The sequence below is a fragment of the Salvelinus fontinalis genome, chromosome 27 (genome assembly GCF_029448725.1).
Source record: "Salvelinus fontinalis isolate EN_2023a chromosome 27, ASM2944872v1, whole genome shotgun sequence".
In the NCBI taxonomy this organism is placed as follows: Eukaryota; Metazoa; Chordata; class Actinopteri; order Salmoniformes; family Salmonidae; genus Salvelinus; species Salvelinus fontinalis.
Window position 1 is genome coordinate 35,832,068 of NC_074691.1, and position 24,657 is coordinate 35,856,724.

A 24,657-nucleotide genomic window follows, 5' to 3' on the forward strand; every position below is an offset into this window, starting at 1 on the left:
TAATACAGTGGGTAGTAGTTACATAGATAATACAGTGGGTAGTAGTTACATGGATAATACAGTGGGGAGTAGTTACATAGATAATACAGTGGGTAGTAGATATAGATAATACAGTGGGTAGTAGTTACATAGATAATACAGATAATAGATAATAGATAATAGTAGATATAGATAATAGAGTGGGTATTAGTTACATAGATAATAGAGTGGGTAGTAGTTACATGGATGATACAGTGGGTAGTATTTACATAGATAATACAGTGGGTAGTAGTTACATAGATAATACAGTGGGTAGTAGATATAGATAATACAGTGGGTAGTAGTTACATAGATAATACAGTGTGTAGTAGATATAGATTATACAGTGGGTAGTAGTTACATAGATAATAGAGTGGGTAGTAGTTACATGGATAATGCAGTGGGTAGTGGTTACATAGATAATACAGTGGGTAGTAGTTACATGGATAATACAGTGGGTAGTAGTTACATAGACAATACAGTGGGTAGTAGTTACATAGATAATACAGTGGGTAGTAGTTACATAGATAATACAGTGGGTAGTAGTTACATAGATAATACAATGGGTAGTAGTTACATGGAGAATACAGTGGGTAGTAGTTACATAGATAATACAGTGGGTAGTAGTTACATGGAGAATACAGTGGGTAGTAGTTACAATGATAAAACAGTGGGTAGTAGTTACATAGATAATACAGTGGGTAGTAGTTACATAGATAATACAGTGGGTAGTAGTTACATGGAGAATACAGTGGGTAGTAGTTACATGGATAATACAGTGGGTAGTAGTTACATAGATAACACAGTGGGTAGTAGTTACATGGAGAACACAGTGGGTAGTAGTTACATGGAGAACACAGTGGGTAGTAGTTACATGGAGAATACAGTGGGTAGTGTTTACATGGATAATACAGTGGGTAGTAGTTACATAGATTATACAGTGGGTAGTAGTTACATGGAGAATACAGTGGGTAGTAGTTACATGGATAATACAGTGGGTAGTAGTTACATGGATAATACAGTGGGTAGTAGTTACATGGAGAATACAGTGGGTAGTAGTTACATGGAGAATACAGTGGGTAGTAGTTACATAGATAATACAGTGGGTAGTAGATATAGATAATACAGTGGGTAGTAGTTACATAGATAATACAGTGGGTAGTAGTTACATGGATAATACAGTGGGTAGTAGTTACATAGATAATACATTGGGTAGTAGATATAGATAATACAGTGGGTAGTAGTTACATAGATAATACAGTGGGTAGTAGTTACATAGATAATACAGTGGGTAGTAGTTACATGGATAATACAGTGGGTAGTAGTTACATAGATAATACAGTGGGTAGTAGTTACATGGAGAATACAGTGGGTAGTGTTTACATGGATAATACAGTGGGTAGTAGTTACATAGATAATACAGTGGGTAGTAGTTACATGGAGAATACAGTGGGTAGTAGTTACATGGATAATACAGTGGGTAGTAGTTACATGGATAATACAGTGGGTAGTAGTTACATGGAGAATACAGTGGGTAGTAGTTACATGGAGAATACAGTGGGTAGTAGTTACATAGATAATACAGTGGGTAGTAGATATAGATAATACAGTGGGTAGTAGTTACATAGATAATACAGTGGGTAGTAGTTACATGGATAATACAGTGGGTAGTAGTTACATAGATAATACAGTGGGTAGTAGATATAGATAATACAGTGGGTAGTAGTTACATAGATAATACAGTGGGTAGTAGTTACATAGATAATACAGTGGGTAGTAGTTACATGGATAATACAGTGGGTAGTAGTTACATAGATAATACAGTGGGTAGTAGATATAGATAATACAGTGGGTAGTAGTTACATAGATAATACAGTGGGTAGTAGTTACATAGATAATACAGTGGGTAGTAGTTACATGGATAATACAGTGGGTAGTAGTTACATAGATAATACAGTGGGTAGTAGTTACATAGATAATATTGTGGGTAGTAGGTATAGATAATACAGTGGGTAGTAGTTACATAGATAATACAGTGGGTAGTAGATATAGATAATACAGTGGGTAGTAGTTACATAGATAATAGAGTGGGTAGTAGTTACATGGATAATACAGTGGGTAGTAGTTACATAGATAATACAGTGGGTAGTAGGTATAGATAATACTGTGGGTAGTAGTTACATAGATAATACAGTGGGTAGTAGATATAGATTATACAGTGGGTAGTAGTTACATAGATAATAGAGTGGGTAGTAGTTACATGGATAATGCAGTGGGTAGTAGTTACATAGAGAATACAGTGGGTAGTAGTTACATGGAGAATACAGTGGGTAGTAGTTACATGGAAGATACAGTGGGTAGTAGTTACATGGAGAATACAGTGGGTAGTAGTTACATGGATAATACAGTGGGTAGTAGTTACATGGAGAATACAGTGGGTAGTAGTTACATAGATAAAACAGTGGGTAGTAGTTACATAGATAATACAGTGGGTAGTAGTTACATAGATAATACAGTGGGTAGTAGTTACATGGAGAATACAGTGGGTAGTAGTTACATAGATAATACAGTGGGTAGTAGTTACATAGAGAATAGAGTGGGTAGTAGTTACATGGATAATACAGTGGGTAGTAGTTACATGGAGAACACAGTGGGTAGTAGTTACATAGAGAATAGAGTGGGTAGTAGTTACATGGATAATACAGTGGGTAGTAGTTACATAGGTAATACAGTGGGTAGTAGTTACATGGAGAATACAGTGGGTAGTAGTTACATAGAGAATACAGTGGGTAGTAGTTACATGGATAATACAGTGGGTAGTAGTTACAGGGATAATACAGTGGGTAGTAGTTACATAGAGAATAGAGTGGGTAGTAGTTACATGGATAATACAGTGGGTAGTAGTTACATAGATAATACAGTGGGTAGTAGATATTGATAATACAGTGGGTAGTAATTATAGATAATACAGTGGGTAGTAGTTATAGATAATACAGTGGGTAGTAGTTACATGGATAATACAGTGGGTAGTAGTTACATAGATAATACAGTGGGTAGTAGTTATAGATAATACAGTGGGTAGTAGTTACATGGATAATACAGTGGGTAGTAGTTACATGGATAATACAGTGGGTAGTAGTTACATGGAGAATACAGTGGGTAGTAGTTACATAGATAATACAGTGGGTATTAGTTACATGGATAATACTGTGGGTAGTAGTTACATAGATAATACAGTGGGTATTAGTTACATGGATAATACAGTGGGTAGTAGTTACATAGATAATACAGTGGGTAGTAGTTACATGGATAATACAGTGGGTAGTAGTTACATGGATAATACAGTGGGTAGTAGTTACATAGATAATACAGTGGGTATTAGTTACATGGATAATACAGTGGGTAGTAGATACATAGATAATACAGTGGGTATTAGTTACATGGATAATACAGTGGGTAGTAGATACATAGATAATACTGTGGGGATTAGTTACATGGATAATACAGTGGGTAGTAGTTACATGGATAATACAGTGGGTAGTAGTTTCATGGATAATACAGTGGGTAGTAGTTACATAGATAATACAGTGGGTAGTAGATACATAGATAATACAGTGGGTATTAGTTATATATAATACAGTGGGTAGTAGATACATAGATAATACAGTGGGTAGTAGGTTACATGGATAATACAGTGGGTAGAAGTTACATGGATAATACAGTGGGTAGTAGTTACATGGAGAACACAGTAGGTAGTAGTTACATGGATAATACAGTGGGTAGTAGTTACATGGAGAACACAGTAGGTAGTAGTTACATGGATAATACAGTGGGTAGTAGTTACATGGAGAATACAGTGGGTAGTAGTTACATAGAAAATACAGTGGGTAGTAGTTATAGATAATACAGTGGGTAGTAGTTATAGATAATACAGTGGGTAGTAGTTACATAGATAATACAGTTGGTCGTAGTTACATAGATAATACTGTGGGTAGTAGTTACATGGATAATACAGTGGGTAGTAGTTACATGGAGAACACAGTGGGTAGTAGTTACATGGAGAACACAGTGGGTAGTAGTTACATGGAGAATACAGTGGGTAGTAGTTACATGGATAATACAGTGGGTAGTATTTACATAGATAATACAGTGGGTAGTAGTTACATGGAGAATACAGTGGGTAGTAGTTACATGGATAATACAGTGGGTAGTAGTTACATGGATAATACAGTGGGTAGTAGTTACATGGATAATACAGTGGGTAGTAGTTACATGGATAATACAGTGGGTAGTAGTTACATGGATAATACAGTGGGTAGTAGTTACATGGATAATACAGTGGGTAGTAGTTACATAGATAATACTGTGGGTAGTAGTTACATAGATAATACTGTGGGTAGTAGTTACATGGATAATACAGTGGGTAGTAGTTACATGGAGAATACAGTGGGTAGTAGTTACATAGATAATACAGTGGGTAGTAGTTACATGGATAATACAGTGGGTAGTAGTTACATGGAGAATACAGTGGGTAGTAGTTACATAGATAATACAGTGGGTAGTAGTTACATGGATAATACAATGGGTAGTAGTTACATGGAGAATACAGTGGGTAGTAGTCACATAGATAATACAGTGGGTAGTAGTTACATGGATAATACAGTGGGTAGTAGTTACATGGATAATACAGTGGGTAGTAGTTACATGGATAATACAGTGGGTAGTAGTTATAGATAATACAGTGGGTAGTATTTACATGGATAATACAGTGGGTAGTAGTTACATGGATAATACAGTGGGTAGTAGTTACATAGATAATACAGTGGGTAGTAGTTACATGGATAATACAGTGGGTAGTAGTTACATGGATAATACAGTGGGTAGTAGTTACATAGATAATACAGTGGGTAGTAGTTACATAGATAATACAGTGGGTAGTAGTTACATAGATAATACAGTGGGTAGTAGTTACATAGATAATACAGTGGGTAGTAGGTTACATGGATAATACAGTGGGTAGTAGTTACATGGATAATACTGTGGGTAGTAGTTACATAGATAATACAGTGGGTAGTAGGTTACATTGATAATACAGTGGGTAGTATGTTACATGGATAATACAGTGGGTAGTAGATACATAGATAATACAGTGGGTAGTAGATACATAGGTAATACAGTGGGTAGTAGTTACATAGGTAATACAGTGGGTAGTAGTTACATGGATAATACAGTGGGTAGTAGTTACATAGATCATACAATGGGTAGTAGTTACATGGGTAATACAGTGGGTAGTAGTTACATGGAGAACACAGTGGGTAATAGTTACATGGAGAATACAGTGGGTAGTAGTTACATAGATAATACAGTGGGTAGTAGTTACATGGATAATACAGTGGGTAGTAGTTACATGGAGAATACAGTGGGTAGTAGTTACATAGATAATACAGTGGGTAGTAGTTACATGGATAATACAATGGGTAGTAGTTACCTGGAGAATACAGTGGGTAGTAGTCACATAGATAATACAGTGGGTAGTAGTTACATGGATAATACAGTGGGTAGTAATTACATGGATAATACAGTGGGTAGTAGTTACATGGATAATACAATGGGTAGTAGTTATAGATAATACAGTGGGTAGTATTTACATGGATAATACAGTGGGTAGTAGTTACATGGATAATACAGTGGGTAGTAGTTACATAGATAATACAGTGGGTAGTAGTTACATGGATAATACAGTGGGTAGTAGTTACATGGATAATACAGTGGGTAGTAGTTACATAGATAATACAGTGGGTAGTAGTTACATAGATAATACAGTGGGTAGTAGTTACATAGATAATACAGTGGGTAGTAGTTACATAGATAATACAGTGGGTAGTAGGTTACATGGATAATACAGTGGGTAGTAGTTACATGGATAATACTGTGGGTAGTAGTTACATAGATAATACAGTGGGTAGTAGATACATAGGTAATACAGTGGGTAGTAGTTACATAGGTAATACAGTGGGTAGTAGTTACATGGATAATACAGTGGGTAGTAGTTACATAGATCATACAATGGGTAGTAGTTACATGGGTAATACAGTGGGTAGTAGTTACATGGAGAACACAGTGGGTAATAGTTACATGGAGAATACAGTGGGTAGTAGTTACATGGATAATACAGTGGGTAGTAGTTACATGGATAATACAGTGGGTAGTAGTTACATGGATAATACAGTGGGTAGTAGTTATAGATAATACAGTGGGTAGTAGATACATAGGTAATACAGTGGGTAGTAGTTACATAGATCATACAATGGGTAGTAGTTACATGGATAATACAGTGGGTAGTAGTTACATGGAGAACACAGTGGGTAATAGTTACATGGAGAATACAGTGGGTAGTAGTTACATGGATAATACAGTGGGTAGTAGTTACATGGATAATACAGTGGGTAGTAGTTACATGGATAATACAGTGGGTAGTAGTTATAGATAATACAGTGGGTAGTAGTTATAGATAATACAGTGGGTAGTAGTTACATGGATAATACAGTGGGTAGTAGTTACATGGATAATACAGTGGGTAGTAGTTACATGGATAATACAGTGGGTAGTAGTTATAGATAATACAGTGGGTAGTAGTTATAGATAATACAGTGGGTAGTAGTTACATGGATAATACAGTGGGTAGTAGTTACATGGATAATACAGTAGGTAGTAGTTACTTGGATAATTCAGTGGGTAGTAGTTACATGGAGAATACAGTGGGTAGTAGATACATAGATAATGCAGTGGGTAGTAGATACATAGGTAATACAGTGGGTAGTAGGTAACATGGATAATACAGTGGGTAGTAGTTGCATAGAAAATACAGTGGGTAGTAGTTACATAGATAATACAGTGGGTAGTAGTTACATGGATAATACAGTGGGTAGTAGTTACATGGATAATACAGTGGGTAGTAGTTACATAGATAATACAGTGGGTAGTAGGTAACATGGATAATACAGTGGGTAGTAGTTGCATAGAAAATACAGTGGGTAGTAGTTACATAGATAATACAGTGGGTAGTAGGTAACATGGATAATACAGTGGGTAGTAGTTACATGGATAATACAGTGGGTAGTAGTTACATAGGTAAAACAGTGGGTAGTAGTTACATGGATAATACAGTGGGTAGTAGTTACTTGGATAATTCAGTGGGTAGTAGTTACATGGAGAATACAGTGGGTAGTAGATACATAGATAATGCAGTGGGTAGTAGATACATAGGTAATACAGTGGGTAGTAGTTACATAGGTAATACAGTGGGTAGTAGGTTACATGGAGAATACAGTGGGTAGTAGTTACATAGATAATACAGTGGGTAGTAGTTACATGGATAACTCAGTGGGTAGTAGTTACATGGATAACACAGTGGGTAGTAGTTACATAGATAATACAGTGGGTAGTAGGTAACATGGATAATACAGTGGGTAGTAGTTGCATAGAAAATACAGTGGGTAGTAGTTACATAGATAATACAGTGGGTAGTAGGTAACATGGATAATACAGTGGGTAGTAGTTGCATGGATAATACAGTGGGTAGTAGTTACATAGGTAAAACAGTGGGTAGTAGTTACATGGATAATACAGTGGGTAGTAGTTACTTGGATAATTCAGTGGGTAGTAGTTACATGGAGAATACAGTGGGTAGTAGATACATAGATAATGCAGTGGGTAGTAGATACATAGGTAATACAGTGGGTAATAGTTACATAGGTAATACAGTGGGTAGTAGGTTACATGGAGAATACAGTGGGTAGTAGTTACATAGATAATACAGTGGGTAGTAGTTACATGGATAACTCAGTGGGTAGTAGTTACATGGATAACACAGTGGGTAGTAGTTACATGGATAATACAGTGAGTAGTAGTTACATGGATAATACAGTGGGTAGTAGTTACATGGATAACACAGTGGGTAGTAGTTACATGGATAACACAGTGGGTAGTAGTTACATGGATAATACAGTGAGTAGTAGTTACATAGATAATACAGTGGGTAGTAGTTACTTAGATAATACAGTGGGTAGTAGTTACATGGATAACACAGTGGGTAGTAGTTACATGGAGAATACAGTGGGTAGTAGTTACATTGAGAATACAGTGGGTAGTAGTTACATGGATAATACAGTGGGTAGTAGTTACATAGATAATACAGTGGGTAGTAGTTAAATAGATAATACAGTGGGTAGTAGATATAGATAATACAGTGGGTAGTAGTTACATAGATAATAGAGTGGGTAGTAGTTACATGGATAATACAGTGGGTAGTAGTTACATAGATAATACAGTGGGTAGTAGTTACATAGATAATACAGTGGGTAGTAGGTATAGATAATACAGTGGGTAGTAGTTACATAGATAATACAGTGGGTAGTAGATATAGATTATACAGTGGGTAGTAGTTACATAGATAATAGAGTGGGTAGTAGTTACATGGATAATGCAGTGGGTAGTAGTTACATAGATAATACAGTGGGTAGTAGTTACATGGATAATACAGTGGGTAGTAGTTACATGGAGAATACAGTGGGTAGTAGTTACATGGATAATACAGTGGGTAGTAGTTACATGGATAATACAGTGGGTAGTAGTTACATGGATAATACAGTGTGTAGTAGTTACATGGATAATACAGTGGGTAGTAGTTACATAGATAATACAGTGGGTAGTAGTTACATGGATAGTACAGTGGGTAGTAGTTACATAGATAATACAGTGGGTAGTAGTTACATGGAGAATACAGTGGGTAGTAGTTACATAGATAATACAGTGGGTAGTAGTTACATGGATAACACAGTGGGTAGTAGTTACATGGATAACACAGTGGGTAGTAGTTACATGGATAATACAGTGAGTAGTAGTTACATAGATAATACAGTGGGTAGTAGTTACATGGATAATACAGTGGGTAGTAGTTACATGGAGAATACAGTGGGTAGTAGTTACATGGATAATACAGTGGGTAGTAGTTACATGGAAAATACAGTGGGTAGTAGTTACATAGATAATACAGTGGGTAGTAGTTACATGGATAATACAGTGGGTAGTAGTTACATAGATAATACAGTGGGTAGTAGATATAGATAATACAGTGGGTAGTAGTTACATAGATAATACAGTGGGTAGTAGTTACATAGATAATACAGTGGGTAGTAGTTACATGGATAATACAGTGGGTAGTAGTTACATAGATAATACAGTGGGTAGTAGTTACATGGATAATACAGTGGGTAGTAGTTACATGGATAATACAGTGGGTAGTAGTTACATAGATAATACAGTGGGTAGTAGTTACATAGATAATACAGTGGGTAGTAGTTACATAGATAATACAGTGGGTAGTAGTTACATAGATAATACAGTGGGTAGTAGGTTACATGGATAATACAGTGGGTAGTAGTTACATGGATAATACTGTGGGTAGTAGTTACATAGATAATACAGTGGGTAGTAGGTTACATTGATAATACAGTGGGTAGTATGTTACATGGATAATACAGTGGGTAGTAGATACATAGATAATACAGTGGGTAGTAGATACATAGGTAATACAGTGGGTAGTAGTTACATAGGTAATACAGTGGGTAGTAGTTACATGGATAATACAGTGGGTAGTAGTTACATAGATCATACAATGGGTAGTAGTTACATGGGTAATACAGTGGGTAGTAGTTACATGGAGAACACAGTGGGTAATAGTTACATGGAGAATACAGTGGGTAGTAGTTACATAGATAATACAGTGGGTAGTAGTTACATGGATAATACAGTGGGTAGTAGTTACATGGAGAATACAGTGGGTAGTAGTTACATAGATAATACAGTGGGTAGTAGTTACATGGATAATACAATGGGTAGTAGTTACCTGGAGAATACAGTGGGTAGTAGTCACATAGATAATACAGTGGGTAGTAGTTACATGGATAATACAGTGGGTAGTAATTACATGGATAATACAGTGGGTAGTAGTTACATGGATAATACAATGGGTAGTAGTTATAGATAATACAGTGGGTAGTATTTACATGGATAATACAGTGGGTAGTAGTTACATGGATAATACAGTGGGTAGTAGTTACATAGATAATACAGTGGGTAGTAGTTACATGGATAATACAGTGGGTAGTAGTTACATGGATAATACAGTGGGTAGTAGTTACATAGATAATACAGTGGGTAGTAGTTACATAGATAATACAGTGGGTAGTAGTTACATAGATAATACAGTGGGTAGTAGTTACATAGATAATACAGTGGGTAGTAGGTTACATGGATAATACAGTGGGTAGTAGTTACATGGATAATACTGTGGGTAGTAGTTACATAGATAATACAGTGGGTAGTAGATACATAGGTAATACAGTGGGTAGTAGTTACATAGGTAATACAGTGGGTAGTAGTTACATGGATAATACAGTGGGTAGTAGTTACATAGATCATACAATGGGTAGTAGTTACATGGGTAATACAGTGGGTAGTAGTTACATGGAGAACACAGTGGGTAATAGTTACATGGAGAATACAGTGGGTAGTAGTTACATGGATAATACAGTGGGTAGTAGTTACATGGATAATACAGTGGGTAGTAGTTACATGGATAATACAGTGGGTAGTAGTTATAGATAATACAGTGGGTAGTAGATACATAGGTAATACAGTGGGTAGTAGTTACATAGATCATACAATGGGTAGTAGTTACATGGGTAATACAGTGGGTAGTAGTTACATGGAGAAAACAGTGGGTAATAGTTACATGGAGAATACAGTGGGTAGTAGTTACATGGATAATACAGTGGGTAGTAGTTACATGGATAATACAGTGGGTAGTAGTTACATGGATAATACAGTGGGTAGTAGTTATAGATAATACAGTGGGTAGTAGTTATAGATAATACAGTGGGTAGTAGTTACATGGATAATACAGTGGGTAGTAGTTACATGGATAATACAGTGGGTAGTAGTTACATGGATAATACAGTGGGTAGTAGTTATAGATAATACAGTGGGTAGTAGTTATAGATAATACAGTGGGTAGTAGTTACATGGATAATACAGTGGGTAGTAGTTACATGGATAATACAGTGGGTAGTAGTTACTTGGATAATTCAGTGGGTAGTAGTTACATGGAGAATACAGTGGGTAGTAGATACATAGATAATGCAGTGGGTAGTAGATACATAGGTAATACAGTGGGTAGTAGGTAACATGGATAATACAGTGGGTAGTAGTTGCATAGAAAATACAGTGGGTAGTAGTTACATAGATAATACAGTGGGTAGTAGTTACATGGATAATACAGTGGGTAGTAGTTACATGGATAATACAGTGGGTAGTAGTTACATAGATAATACAGTGGGTAGTAGTTACATAGATAATACAGTGGGTAGTAGTTACATAGATAATACAGTGGGTAGTAGTTACATAGATAATACAGTGGGTAGTAGGTTACATGGATAATACAGTGGGTAGTAGTTACATGGATAATACTGTGGGTAGTAGTTACATAGATAATACAGTGGGTAGTAGATACATAGGTAATACAGTGGGTAGTAGTTACATAGGTAATACAGTGGGTAGTAGTTACATGGATAATACAGTGGGTAGTAGTTACATAGATCATACAATGGGTAGTAGTTACATGGGTAATACAGTGGGTAGTAGTTACATGGAGAACACAGTGGGTAATAGTTACATGGAGAATACAGTGGGTAGTAGTTACATGGATAATACAGTGGGTAGTAGTTACATGGATAATACAGTGGGTAGTAGTTACATGGATAATACAGTGGGTAGTAGTTATAGATAATACAGTGGGTAGTAGATACATAGGTAATACAGTGGGTAGTAGTTACATAGATCATACAATGGGTAGTAGTTACATGGGTAATACAGTGGGTAGTAGTTACATGGAGAACACAGTGGGTCATAGTTACATGGAGAATACAGTGGGTAGTAGTTACATGGATAATACAGTGGGGAGTAGTTACATGGATAATACAGTGGGTAGTAGATACATGGATAATACAGTGGGTAGTAGTTATAGATAATACAGTGGGTAGTAGTTATAGATAATACAGTGGGTAGTAGTTACATGGATAATACAGTGGGTAGTAGTTACATGGATAATACAGTGGGTAGTAGTTACATGGATAATACAGTGGGTAGTAGTTATAGATAATACAGTGGGTAGTAGTTATAGATAATACAGTGGGTAGTAGTTACATGGATAATACAGTGGGTAGTAGTTACATGGATAATACAGTGGGTAGTAGTTACTTGGATAATTCAGTGGGTAGTAGTTACATGGAGAATACAGTGGGTAGTAGATACATAGATAATGCAGTGGGTAGTAGATACATAGGTAATACAGTGGGTAGTAGGTAACATGGATAATACAGTGGGTAGTAGTTGCATAGAAAATACAGTGGGTAGTAGTTACATAGATAATACAGTGGGTAGTAGTTACATGGATAATACAGTGGGTAGTAGTTACATGGATAATACAGTGGGTAGTAGTTACATAGATAATACAGTGGGTAGTAGGTAACATGGATAATACAGTGGGTAGTAGTTGCATAGAAAATACAGTGGGTAGTAGTTACATAGATAATACAGTGGGTAGTAGGTAACATGGATAATACAGTGGGTAGTAGTTACATGGATAATACAGTGGGTAGTAGTTACATAGGTAAAACAGTGGGTAGTAGTTACATGGATAATACAGTGGGTAGTAGTTACTTGGATAATTCAGTGGGTAGTAGTTACATGGAGAATACAGTGGGTAGTAGATACATAGATAATGCAGTGGGTAGTAGATACATAGGTAATACAGTGGGTAGTAGTTACATAGGTAATACAGTGGGTAGTAGGTTACATGGAGAATACAGTGGGTAGTAGTTACATAGATAATACAGTGGGTAGTAGTTACATGGATAACTCAGTGGGTAGTAGTTACATGGATAACACAGTGGGTAGTAGTTACATAGATAATACAGTGGGTAGTAGGTAACATGGATAATACAGTGGGTAGTAGTTGCATAGAAAATACAGTGGGTAGTAGTTACATAGATAATACAGTGGGTAGTAGGTAACATGGATAATACAGTGGGTAGTAGTTACATGGATAATACAGTGGGTAGTAGTTACATAGGTAAAACAGTGGGTAGTAGTTACATGGATAATACAGTGGGTAGTAGTTACTTGGATAATTCAGTGGGTAGTAGTTACATGGAGAATACAGTGGGTAGTAGATACATAGATAATGCAGTGGGTAGTAGATACATAGGTAATACAGTGGGTAATAGTTACATAGGTAATATAGTGGGTAGTAGGTTACATGGAGAATACAGTGGGTAGTAGTTACATAGATAATACAGTGGGTAGTAGTTACATGGATAACTCAGTGGGTAGTAGTTACATGGATAACACAGTGGGTAGTAGTTACATGGATAATACAGTGAGTAGTAGTTACATGGATAATACAGTGGGTAGTAGTTACATGGATAACACAGTGGGTAGTAGTTACATGGATAACACAGTGGGTAGTAGTTACATGGATAATACAGTGAGTAGTAGTTACATAGATAATACAGTGGGTAGTAGTTACTTAGATAATACAGTGGGTAGTAGTTACATGGATAACACAGTGGGTAGTAGTTACATGGAGAATACAGTGGGTAGTAGTTACATGGAGAATACAGTGGGTAGTAGTTACATGGATAATACAGTGGGTAGTAGTTACATAGATAATACAGTGGGTAGTAGTTAAATAGATAATACAGTGGGTAGTAGATATAGATAATACAGTGGGTAGTAGTTACATAGATAATACAGTGGGTAGTAGTTACATAGATAATAGAGTGGGTAGTAGTTACATGGATAATACAGTGGGTAGTAGTTACATAGATAATACAGTGGGTAGTAGTTACATAGATAATACAGTGGGTAGTAGGTATAGATAAGACAGTGGGTAGTAGTTACATAGATAATACAGTGGGTAGTAGATATAGATTTTACAGTGGGTAGTAGTTACATAGATAATAGAGTGGGTAGTAGTTACATGGATAATGCAGTGGGTAGTAGTTACATAGATAATACAGTGGGTAGTAGTTACATGGATAATACAGTGGGTAGTAGTTACATGGAGAATACAGTGGGTAGTAGTTACATGGATAATACAGTGGGTAGTAGTTACATGGATAATACAGTGGGTAGTAGTTACATGGATAATACAGTGGGTAGTAGTTACATAGATAATACAGTGGGTAGTAGTTACATAGATAATACAGTGGGTAGAAGTTACATGGAGAATACAGTGGGTAGTAGTTACATAGATAATACAGTGGGTAGTAGGTAACATGGATAATACAGTGGGTAGTAGTTACATAGAAAATACAGTGGGTAGTAGTTACATAGATAATACAGTGTGTAGTAGTTACATGGATAATACAGTGGGTAGTAGTTACATAGATAATACAGTGGGTAGTAGTTACATGGATAGTACAGTGGGTAGTAGTTACATAGATAATACAGTGGGTAGTAGTTACATGGAGAATACAGTGGGTAGTAGTTACATAGATAATACAGTGGGTAGTAGTTACATGGATAACACAGTGGGTAGTAGTTACATGGATAACACAGTGGGTAGTAGTTACATGGATAATACAGTGAGTAGTAGTTACATAGATAATACAGTGGGTAGTAGTTACATGGATAATACAGTGGGTAGTAGTTACATGGAGAATACAGTGGGTAGTAGTTACATGGATAATACAGTGGGTAGTAGTTACATGGAAAATACAGTGGGTAGTAGTTACATAGATAATACAGTGGGTAGTAGTTACATGGATAATACAGTGGGTAGTAGTTACATAGATAATACAGTGGGTAGTAGATATAGATAATACAGTGGGTAGTAGTTACATAGATAATACAGTGGGTAGTAGTTACATAGATAAAACAGTGGGTAGTAGTTACATGGATAATACAGTGGGTAGTAGTTACATAGATAATACAGTGGGTAGTAGTTACATGGATAATACAGTGGGTAGTAGTTACATGGATAATACAGTGGGTAGTAGTTACATAGATAATACAGTGGGTAGTAGTTACATAGATAATACAGTGGGTAGTAGTTACATGGAGAATACAGTGGGTAGTAGTTACATAGATAAAACAGTGGGTAGTAGTTACATAGATAATACAGTGGGTAGTAGTTACATAGATAATACAGTGGGTAGTAGTTACATGGAGAATACAGTGGGTAGTAGTTACATAGATAATACAGTGGGTAGTAGTTACATAGATAATACAGTGGGTAGTAGTTACATGGAGAATACAGTGGGTAGTAGTTACATGGAGAACACAGTGAGTAGTAGTTACATAGATAATACAGTGGGTAGTAGTTACATGGATAATACAGTGGGTAGTAGTTACATGGAGAATACAGTGGGTAGTAGTTACATGGATAATACAGTGGGTAGTAGTTACATGGATAATACAGTGGGTAGTAGTTACATAGATAATACAGTGGGTAGTAGTTACATGGATAATACAGTGGGAAGTAGTTACATGGATAATACAGTGGGTAGTAGATATAGATAATACAGTGGGTAGTAGTTACATAGATAATACAGTGGGTAGTAGTTACATAGATAATACAGTGGGTAGTAGTTACATGGATAATACAGTGGGTAGTAGTTACATAGATAATACAGTGGGTAGTAGTTACATAGATAATACAGTGGGTAGTAGTTATAGATAATACAGTGGGTAGTAGTTATAGATAATACAGTGGGTAGTAGTTATGTGGATAATACAGTGGGTAGTAGTTACATAGATAATACAGTGGGTAGTAGTTATAGATAATACAGTGGGTAGTAGTTACATGGATAATACAGTGGGTAGTAGTTACATAGATAATACAGTGGGTAGTAGTTACATAGATAATACAGTGGGTAGTAGTTATAGATAATACAGTGGGTAGTAGTTACATGGATAATACAGTGGGTAGTAGTTACATGGATAATACAGTGGGTAGTAGTTACATGGAGAATACAGTGGGTAGTAGTTACATAGATAATACAGTGGGTAGTAGATATAGATAATAGAGTGGGTATTAGTTACATAGATAATAGAGTGGGTAGTAGTTACATGGATAATACAGTGGGTAGTATTTACATAGATAATACAGTGGGTAGTAGTTACATAGATAATACAGTGGGTAGTAGGTATAGATAATACAGTGGGTAGTAGTTACATAGATAATACAGTGGGTAGTAGATATAGATTATACAGTGGGTAGTAGTTACATAGATAATAGAGTGGGTAGTAGTTACATAGATAATACAGTGGGTAGTAGTTACATGGATAATACAGTGGGTAGTAGTTACATAGATAATACAGTGGGTAGTAGTTACATAGATAATACAGTGGGTAGTAGTTATAGATAATACAGTGGGTAGTAGTTATAGATAATACAGTGGGTAGTAGTTATATGGATAATACAGTGGGTAGTAGTTACATAGATAATACAGTGGGTAGTAGTTATAGATAATACAGTGGGTAGTAGTTACATGGATAATACAGTGGGTAGTAGTTACATAGATAATACAGTGGGTAGTAGTTACATAGATAATACAGTGGGTAGTAGTTATAGATAATACAGTGGGTAGTAGTTACATGGATAATACAGTGGGTAGTAGTTACATGGATAATACAGTGGGTAGTAGTTACATGGAGAATACAGTGGGTAGTAGTTACATAGATAATACAGTGGGTAGTAGGTATAGATAATACAGTGGGTAGTAGTTACATAGATAATACAGTGGGTAGTAGATATAGATAATAGAGTGGGTATTAGTTACATAGATAATAGAGTGGGTAGTAGTTACATGGATAATACAGTGGGTAGTATTTACATAGATAATACAGTGGGTAGTAGTTACATAGATAATACAGTGGGTAGTAGTTATAGATAATACAGTGGGTAGTAGTTACATGGATAATACAGTGGGTAGTAGTTACATGGATAATACAGTGGGTAGTAGTTACATGGAGAATACAGTGGGTAGTAGTTACATAGATAATACAGTGGGTAGTAGATATAGATAATAGAGTGGGTATTAGTTACATAGATAATAGAGTGGGTAGTAGTTACATGGATAATATAGTGGGTAGTATTTACATAGATAATACAGTGGGTAGTAGTTACATAGATAATACAGTGGGTAGTAGGTATAGATAATACAGTGGGTAGTAGTTACATAGATAATACAGTGGGTAGTAGATATAGATTATACAGTGGGTAGTAGTTACATAGATAATAGAGTGGGTAGTAGTTACATGGATAATGCAGTGGGTAGTAGTTACATAGATAATACAGTGGGTAGTAGTTACATGGATAATACAGTGGGTAGAAGTTACATGGAGAATACAGTGGGTAGTAGTTACATGGATAATACAGTGGGTAGTAGTTACATGGATAATACAGTGGGTAGTAGTTACATGGATAATACAGTGGGTAGTAGTTACATGGATAATACAGAGGGTAGTAGTTACATAGATAATACAGTGGGTAGTAGTTACATAGATAATACAGTGGGTAGTAGTTACATAGATAAAACAGTGGGTAGTAGTTACATAGATAATACAGTGGGTAGTAGTTACATAGATAACACAGTGGGTAGTAGTTACATGGAGAATACAGTGGGTAGTAGTTACATAGATAATACAGTGGGTAGTAGTTACATAGATAATACAGTGGGTAGTAGTTACATATATAATACAGTGGGTAGTTGGGAATAGATAATACAGTGGGTAGTAGTTACATAGATAATACAGTGGGTAGTAGATATAGATAATGCAGTGGGTAGTAGTTACATAGATAATAGAGTGGGTAGTAGTTACATGGATAATACAGTGGGTAGTAGTTACATAGATAATACAGTGGATAGTAGTTACATAGATAATACAGTGGGTAGTAGGTATAGATAATACAGTGGGTAGTAGTTACATAGATAATACAGTGGGTAGTAGATATAGATTATACAGTGGGTAGTAGTTACATAGATAATAGAGTGGGTAGTAGTTACATGGATAATGCAGTGGGTAGTAGTTACATAGATAATACAGTGGGTAGTAGTTACATGGATAATACAGTGGGTAGTAGTTACATGGAGAATACAGTGGGTAGTAGTTACATGGATAATACAGTGGGTAGTAGTTACATGGAGAATACAGTGGGTAGTAGTTACATGGATAATACAGTGGGTAGTAGTTACATAGATAATACAGTGGGTAGTAGTTACATAGATAATACAGTGGGTAGTAGTTACATGGAGAATACAGTGGGTAGTAGTTACATAGATAAAACAGTGGGTAGTAGTTACATAGATAATACAGTGGGTAGTAGTTACATAGATAATACAGTGGGTAGTAGTTACATGGATAATACAGTGGGTAGTAGTTACATGGATAATACAGTGGGTAGTAGTTACATAGATAATACAGTGGGTAGTAGTTACATGGATAATACAGTGGGAAGTAGTTACATGGATAATACAGTGGGTAGTAGATATAGATAATACAGTGGGTAGTAGTTACATAGATAATACAGTGGGTAGTAGTTACATAGATAATACAGTGGGTAGTAGTTACATGGATAATACAGTGGGTAGTAGTTACATAGATAATACAGTGGGTAGTAGTTACATAGATAATACAGTGGGTAGTAGTTATAGATAATACAGTGGGTAGTAGTTATAGATAATACAGTGGGTAGTAGTTATATGGATAATACAGTGGGTAGTAGTTACATAGATAATACAGTGGGTAGTAGTTATAGATAATACAGTGGGTAGTAGTTACATGGATAATACAGTGGGTAGTAGTTACATAGATAATACAGTGGGTAGTAGTTACATAGATAATACAGTGGGTAGTAGTTATAGATAATACAGTGGGTAGTAGTTACATGGATAATACAGTGGGTAGTAGTTACATGGATAATACAGTGGGTAGTAGTTACATGGAGAATACAGTGGGTAGTAGTTACATAGATAATACAGTGGGTAGTAGGTATAGATAATACAGTGGGTAGTAGTTACATAGATAATACAGTGGGTAGTAGATATAGATAATAGAGTGGGTATTAGTTACATAGATAATAGAGTGGGTAGTAGTTACATGGATAATACAGTGGGTAGTATTTACATAGATAATACAGTGGGTAGTAGTTACATAGATAATACAGTGGGGAGTAGGTATAGATAATACAGTGGGTAGTAGTTACATAGATAATACAGTGGGTAGTAGATATAGATTATACAGTGGGTAGTAGTTACATAGATAATAGAGTGGGTAGTAGTTACATGGATAATGCAGTGGGTAGTAGTTACATAGATAATACAGTGGGTAGTAGTTACATGGATAATACAGTGGGTAGTAGTTACATGGAGAATACAGTGGGTAGTAGTTACATGGATAATACAGTGGGTAGTAGTTACATGGATAAGACAGTGGGTAGTAGTTACATGGATAATACAGTGGGTAGTAGTTACATAGATAATACAGTGGGTAGTAGTTACATAGATAATACAGTGGGTAGTAGTTACATAGATAAAACAGTGGGTAGTAGTTACATAGATAATACAGTGGGTAGTAGTTACATAGATAATACAGTGGGTAGTAGTTACATGGAGAATACAGTGGGTAGTAGTTACATAGATAATACAGTGGGTAGTAGTTACATTGATAATACAGTGGGTAGTAGTTACATGGAGAATACAGTGGGTAGTAGTTACATGGAGAACACAGTGGGTAGTAGTTACATGGAGAACACAGTGGGTAGTAGTTACATGGAGAACACAGTGGGTAGTAGTTACATGGAGAATACAGTGGGTAGTAGTTACATGGATAATACAGTGGGTAGTAGTTACATAGATAATACAGTGGGTAGTAGTTACATGGAGAATACAGTGGGTAGTAGTTACATGGATAATACAGTGGGTAGTAGTTACATGGATAATGCAGTGGGTAGTAGTTACATGGAGAATACAGTGGGTAGTAGTTACATGGATAATACAGTGGGTAGTAGTTACATAGATAATACAGTGGGTAGTAGTTACATGGATAATACAGTGGGTAGTAGTTACATAGATAATACAGTGGGTAGTAGATATAGATAATACAGTGGGTAGTAGTTACATAGATAATACAGTGGGTAGTAGTTACATAGATAATACAGTGGGTAGTAGTTACATGGATAATACAGTGAGGTAGTAGTTACATAGATAATACAGTGGGTAGCAGTTACATAGATAATATTGTGGGTAGTAGGTATAGATAATACAGTGGGTAGTAGTTACATAGATAATACAGTGGGTAGTAGATATAGATAATACAGTGGGTAGTAGTTACATAGATAATAGAGTGGGTAGTAGTTACATGGATAATACAGTGGGTAGTAGTTACATAGATAATACAGTGGGTAGTAGTTACATAGATAATACAGTGGGTAGTAGGTATAGATAATACAGTGGGTAGTAGTTACATAGATAATACAGTGGGTAGTAGATATAGATTATACAGTGGGTAGTAGTTACATAGATAATAGAGTGGGTAGTAGTTACATGGATAATGCAGTGGGTAGTAGTTACATAGAGAATACAGTGGGTAGTAGTTACATGGATAATACAGTGGGTAGTAGTTACATGGAGAATACAGTGGGTAGTAGTTACATGGATAATACATTGGGTAGTAGTTAAATGGAGAATACAGTGGGTAGTAGTTACATGGATAATACAGTGGGTAGTAGTTACATGGAGAATACAGTGGGTAGTAGTTACATAGATAAAACAGTGGGTAGTAGTTACATAGATAATACAGTGGGTAGTAGTTACATAGATAATACAGTGGGTAGTAGTTACATGGAGAATACAGTGGGTAGTAGTTACATAGATAATACAGTGGGTAGTAGTTACATAGATAATACAGTGGGTAGTAGTTACATGGAGAATACAGTGGGTAGTAGTTACATGTATAATACAGTGGGTAGTAGTTACATGGAGAATACAGTGGGTAGTAGTTACATGGATAATACAGTGGGTAGTAGTTACATGGATAATACAGTGGGTAGTAGTTACATGGATAATACAGTGGGTAGTAGTTACATGGATAATACAGTGGGTAGTAGTTATAGATAATACAGTGGGTAGTAGTTACATGGATAATACAGTGGGTAGTAGTTACATGGATAATACAGTGGGTAGTAGTTACATAGATAATACAGTGGGTAGTAGTTACATGGATAATACAGTGGGTAGTAGTTTACATGGATAATACAGTGGGTAGTAGTTATATATAATACAGTGGGTAGCAGTTACATAGATAATACAGTGGGTAGTAGTTACATAGATAATACAGTGGGTAGTAGTTACATGGATAATACAGTGGGTAGTAGGTTACATTGATAATACAGTGGGTAGTAGGTTACATGGATAATACAGTGGGTAGTAGTTACATAGATAATGCAGTGGGTAGAAGATACATAGGTAATACAGTGGGTAGTAGTTACATAGGTAATACAGTGGGTAGTAGTTACATGGATAATACAGTGGGAAGTAGTTACATAGATAATACAATGGGTAGTAGTTACATGGGTAATACAGTGGGTAGTAGTTACATGGAGAAAACAGTGGGTAGTAGTTATGTGGAGAATACAGTGGGTAGTAGTTACATGGATAATACAGTGGGTAGTAGTTATAGATAATACAGTGGGTAGTAGTTACATGGATAATACAGTGGGTAGTAGTTAAATGGAGAATACAGTGGGTAGTAGTTACATGGAGAATACAGTGGGTAGTAGTTATAGATAATACAGTGGGTAGTAGTTACATGGATAATACAGTGGGTAGTAGTTACATGGAGAATACAGTGGGTAGTAGTTACATAGATAAAACAGTGGGTAGTAGTTACATAGATAATACAGTGGGTAGTAGTTACATAGATAATACAGTGGGTAGTAGTTACATGGAGAATACAGTGGGTAGTAGTTACATAGATAATACAGTGGGTAGTAGTTACATAGATAATACAGTGGGTAGTAGTTACATGGAGAATACAGTGGGTAGTAGTTACATGTATAATACAGTGGGTAGTAGTTACATGGAGAATACAGTGGGTAGTAGTTACATGGATAATACAGTGGGTAGTAGTTACATGGATAATACAGTGGGTAGTAGTTACATGGATAATACAGTGGGTAGTAGTTACATGGATAATACAGTGGGTAGTAGTTATAGATAATACAGTGGGTAGTAGTTACATGGATAATACAGTGGGTAGTAGTTACATGGATAATACAGTGGGTAGTAGTTACATAGATAATACAGTGGGTAGTAGTTACATGGATAATACAGTGGGTAGTAGTTTACATGGATAATACAGTGGGTAGTAGTTATATATAATACAGTGGGTAGCAGTTACATAGATAATACAGTGGGTAGTAGTTACATAGATAATACAGTGGGTAGTAGTTACATGGATAATACAGTGGGTAGTAGGTTACATTGATAATACAGTGGGTAGTAGGTTACATGGATAATACAGTGGGTAGTAGTTACATAGATAATGCAGTGGGTAGAAGATACATAGGTAATACAGTGGGTAGTAGTTACATAGGTAATACAGTGGGTAGTAGTTACATGGATAATACAGTGGGAAGTAGTTACATAGATAATACAATGGGTAGTAGTTACATGGGTAATACAGTGGGTAGTAGTTACATGGAGAAAACAGTGGGTAGTAGTTATGTGGAGAATACAGTGGGTAGTAGTTACATGGATAATACAGTGGGTAGTAGTTATAGATAATACAGTGGGTAGTAGTTACATGGATAATACAGTGGGTAGTAGTTAAATGGAGAATACAGTGGGTAGTAGTTACATGGAGAATACAGTGGGTAGTAGTTATAGATAATACAGTGGGTAGTAGTTACATGGAGAATACAGTGGGTAGTAGTTACATGGATAATACAGTGGGTAGTAGTTACATGGATAATACAGTGGGTAGTAGTTACATAGATAATATAGTGGGTAGTAGGTACATGGCTAATACAGTGGGTAGTAGGTTACATGGATAATACAGTGGGTAGTAGTTACATGGATAATACAGTGGGTAGTAGTTGCATGGATAATACAGTGGGTAGTAGTTACATGGAGAATACAGTCGGTAGTAGTTACATGGATAATACAGTGGGTAGTAGTTACATGGATAATACAGTGGGTAGTAGTTACATAGATAATACAGTGGGTAGTAGTTACATGGATAATACAGTGGGTAGTAGTTACATAGATAATACAGTGGGTAGTAGTTACATGGATAATGCAGTGGGTAGTAGTTACATGGAGAATACAGTGGGTAGTAGTTACATGGATAATACAGTGGGTAGTAGTTACATAGGTAATACAGTGGGTAGTAGTTACATGGATAATACAGTGGGTAGTAGTTACATAGATAATACAGTGGGTAGTAGATATAGATAATACAGTGGGTAGTAGTTACATAGATAATACAGTGGGTAGTAGTTACATAGATAATACAGTGGGTAGTAGTTACATGGATAATACAGTGGGTAGTAGTTACATAGATAATACAGTGGGTAGCAGTTACATAGATAATATTGTGGGTAGTAGGTATAGATAATACAGTGGGTAGTAGTTACATAGATAATACAGTGGGTAGTAGATATAGATAATACAGTGGGTAGTAGTTACATGGATAATACAGTGGGTAGTAGTTACATAGATAATACAGTGGGTAGTAGTTACATGGATAATACAGTGGGTAGTAGTTACATAGATAATACAGTGGGTAGTAGTTACATGGATAATACAGTGGGTAGTAGGTATAGATAATACAGTGGGTAGTAGTTACATAGAAAATACAGTGGGTAATAGTTACATAGATAATAGAGTGGGTAGTAGTTACATGGATAATACAGTGGGTAGTATTTACATAGATAATACAGTGGGTAGTAGTTACATAGATAATACAGTGGGTAGTAGGTATAGATAATACAGTGGGTAGTAGTTACATAGATAATACAGTGGGTAGTAGATATAGATTATACAGTGGGTAGTAGTTACATAGATAATAGAGTGGGTAGAAGTTACATGGATAATACAGTGGGTAGTAGTTACATAGATAATACAGTGGGTAGTAGTTACATGGATAATACAGTGGGTAGTAGTTATATGGAGAATACAGTGGGTAGTAGTTACATGGATAATACAGTGGGTAGTAGTTACATGGATAATACAGTGGGTAGTAGTTACATGGATAATACAGTGGGTAGTAGTTACATAGATAATACAGTGGGTAGTAGTTACATAGATAATACAGTGGGTAGTAGTTACATGGAGAATACAGTGGGTAGTAGTTACATAGATAAAACAGTGGGTAGTAGTTACATAGATAATACAGTGGGTAGTAGTTACATAGATAATACAGTGGGTAGTAGTTACATGGAGAATACAGTGGGTAGTAGTTACATAGATAATACAGTGGGTAGTAGTTACATAGATAATACAGTGGGTA